Genomic DNA, 4015 nt, shown 5'->3' with positions numbered 1-4015 from the left:
AAATCTCTCCTTTTGAAGGGTAGTTGAGATCGGTAATATGCCTGTGACAACGAGGTCGGCGTGGCTGAGGAGGGCGCGAGAGCGGCTCTCCGTGAGGTCCGACGACGTAGTTCGTTCCGAGATGGAGTTTTATCGTGCTCGGATCCAGAGGTTGAGAGCTTACATTCTCGCTACGCGTCGAAAGTTCGAGCGTCATTTCTGGTTTCATCGTGTTGACGGAGTTATCGGATATCTTGAAACTATGATCGACGAGGGATTTTTGAATGCACGGACCATTTCTTCGTTGAAAGCAACCGCGCTGAGGGGATTCGCTCGTATCTCGAGGAGATGGCTGCTAGGGGTGCGAATGTTCCGATGGACACGCTGGAAAGTCTGCGGAGGGAGTGCCAGGTCTGGCATGTGAAAATTTGCGAGCTCGAGTTTGATAAACCCTCCGATGCCGATCTGGGATTTGACGACTAAGTTTGCACTTTGAGACTTGTTCTTTTTGTTAGTTGTGTGTGCCGAATGTGGTNAAATTGCATGAACACTACTAGCTTAGGTTCTTCCTCTTCACGAGACCATTCTCTCTTTAATATATATTCCCTATTTCTGTATTTAGGAGAGATATAAATTAGTCACACTCTAGTAGATAGGTTTATTTTTTGGTTGAACGTTAATCAAAACGAAACATGATATTTATATTGTTTATACTATGTGTTTAATAAATTAAAGAGTTATCACAAAACATTCAATAAAGAAATGAAAAAAAAAAAATCAAATCAGGACAAGAGCTTTTAAGGAGTTTTGCCATGTAGTGTAAAATCAAAACAACATTAAAATATCCAATATTGTTAATGTTAAAATAGATAAAATGTAATGTAAGGGGGATGAAGAAGAGTGTGGTCCTATAAAGACTGGCAAATCTGAAGAGACTCAGGCCCAGTGTTCCTGTTGCTTCTTCTGCAGCACTTGATGCTCCTGTCTCTCTGACTAAACTCTTTCCCTCTCTTCTCAATCTTTTCTTCAAATCACACCATTTCTTTAATTAATTTATTTTATTTTCAAACTAGTATATATATATATATATATATAACTATTTGTGTTTTTTTTTTATAAAAAGAGTGCATTGATTTTGGGAATCTTTTTTTTTCTTTCTTCCTTTGAGCTGACGCACTTTTTAATTTCAGCTGTATCCCAACACTTCATGGCCTAAAAATGAGTGCCATTTCTTTTTATTGAGCTCATTTTTTTCTTTCATTTTTTACATTTTTTGTTTATTACATTGAGTGAGCTCTGTTGTTATTACTGTCTAAGACAGGGGAAAAACAGATAGATGCAACAAAAAAAAAACAAGTATTTAATGAAAAGAATTCGGAAGGAGCTTCTTGTATCACACACTGCACGAATCTCTGACTCGAGAAGAAGAAACCAAACTTTTTTGCTGACCTGAAAAAGAGTAATATTATAGATTTTACAGTTTCTGACGACAATAGAAAACAAAAAGATTTTTACAATTTCACATTGTTTACATAGAGATGGCTGAAATGCATGTGGTTTTATTTATTTTACAAGGTGGCAAAATGGTAAATAAGGAACAAAGAAGAGGGTGTTTAGATGAGAAATAGAGAGCAGGGAAGAGACCATTGGATAAAGAAGGGGACTAGGTTTGTTTGGTTGCAAGTGAAGTGAAAGTACTTTTGTCCTTTTAAAAAAAAAATGTTAAGATATTTTGTCGTTTTTTATTAAATATTTTTTAAAAAATCGCTCATTAGTTTTTTTTTTCAGTCTATACAAAATTGAAAAAAAAAGAGTATAGGATTATAAGAAAGAAGAGAAAGGCATGTGAAGTATCAGAAATATGCAGAGAGGGTTGGGTTCATTAAGTGCAGAGAAAAAAAAAAAAAAAAGGAGTAAGACTGTTCACTCCTCTGTTTGTTTCTCTGTCTCTTTTCACATGCTCTGTCCTTTTCTCTCCTTTTTTTTGAAGCCCCCTAGATCTTTCTCCCTTACACACCTACTATCTACTATTCTTTACTTACACATTTATAAGTCCGATACATAATGCACTCATTTCATATATTTCTTACATATACATGATCCTCAAAATTTAGGGTTTTAAAATTGTTGCATTGGATCGAATTATGAACTAATCCTTTTGTAGACTAGATCACCTTATTTTCTTGGATGGATGATAATCTGATGCATACTTTGATTTAATGGAAATAAGTTTACAAAACAAATTGAACATATATTGTGTTAATTTTATGTTTGTTGTTTGTTTTATGAACTGGAAGAATACGATCATGTAAGATATAGCTAGTGAGATCAACCAAATAAAATATCGATGGTCACCTTAGCATGACTAAACTAACCATCATCCTTAAATTGGTTGGGAAAAATAATATGCATGTATATATATTGAGAGATATAAGATGGTATTGGACCTATTGGTACGCATGTTACGTTTGGTGGTTGGTCCAACTGATGATCATGATGANACTGGTGAGTTACCAGCTGTGAGTCACAGAAGACTTGTATCTTTTTCACTCATATTCCACTTGCCAATCGCATTCCGACGATTAGGGCTTCGTACTCGGCCTCGTTGTTTNTAAGGGATATTTCCGTTTAAGAGCATAAGTTTCCATTTTAGTCATTCATATGCATGATCATCATCATCTTTTCTTCTTACTTTTCTCTTCTCTCTTTCTTTTATTTTATTATGTTTTATTTAAACAAATTCATTAACATGAAAAATGGGGGAGTTGCTATATAGAGTTGTGATATCAGATATAAATAGGAGATGAGGGGTGGCTAAAGGTAGGTATTATAGGGCAGAGACCTACCTCCTTCTCTCCCTTTGACTCACTTTTCTCCATTTTTAGTTTTTTTTTAGTTTTATGACATGTAAATACTGTACCATAACTATCTTTTTAGGCCTCGAGGGATATTTACGAATCATATATATTATTTATTTTACACGAGCGAAATGTAATATACTTCTGATTTCTGAACCATCCAATCACATTTNTCGTTGTTTGAGGCGGGAAAGGCGAGCCGGAACGATTGTTCGAGTACTTCACCCGTTGGTGAAATGAGGTGAATGCCGATCCCGGAGCCGTGTNGTTATATGCTCAAAACTTATTATTTTTGTCCCGGTCCTTTTGGATATTAGTCTTTCCCATTAATTACGAGTTGATTATCATTTTATTTTATTTTGTAACTGAAACTATATGTGAAAGAATAAAATGAATCTAGGATAAGAATATGGTAATAATAATGACGACCAAAAGTAGACTAATCACGAATATTCATAAGGTGCTAATGTCNATCATCGATGTAAACTTCCATGGTTCGTCCGAGCTGCTCGGCAAACATGAGGTTGACGAGGCGCTGATAGGTTGCACCAGCGTTCTTGTGGCCGAATGGCATAACCTTGTAACAGTAAGTTCCTTGATCGGTGATGAAAGCCGTTTTCTCTNTTAGCACAGACAATTATTAATTATAATGATTTACTAAACAATACAAACCCATAAACCTATCGAAAATGACAATATGAGACATATTAATTGTGGTGATCACAATAGTACATACTGACACCAATTTCATTTCATACGTGAGTTTGAGCCACAGGTTCATAGTTCCTACTCCTTCGTTAATGGGCCGGAGATGGAGATAGTGGCAGCAATCGTCGAGGGGATCGTCGTCGGCGTTGGCAACAACAACAACATATGAAACAAATAAGCCAAAGTATCAATCGGACAAGTTGGATTACAAGTATTAACACAGGAAACACGACCCAAAATCCAACATAAATCATTAGTATATAACGAATTATTTGATCGTCAGATTGAACTAATGCGACCGCGAAAAAGAACGCTGCCGATATACAAAGAACCGCCGCCACCATAAATGTTACGAGGGTCGCCATTATCATTCGGTTCCTGTAAATAACTATATCATCAGATAACTGTATTTTTATCTGAAGAACAATTCTCACTAATAATACCAACTGTACAAAAACCTCATAAGATAT

The sequence above is a fragment of the Camelina sativa genome, chromosome 1 (genome assembly GCF_000633955.1).
Source record: "Camelina sativa cultivar DH55 chromosome 1, Cs, whole genome shotgun sequence".
Taxonomy (NCBI): Eukaryota; Viridiplantae; Streptophyta; class Magnoliopsida; order Brassicales; family Brassicaceae; genus Camelina; species Camelina sativa.
The sequence above is the reverse complement of the archived record's forward strand: the minus strand, read 5'-3'. Positions refer to the sequence as shown.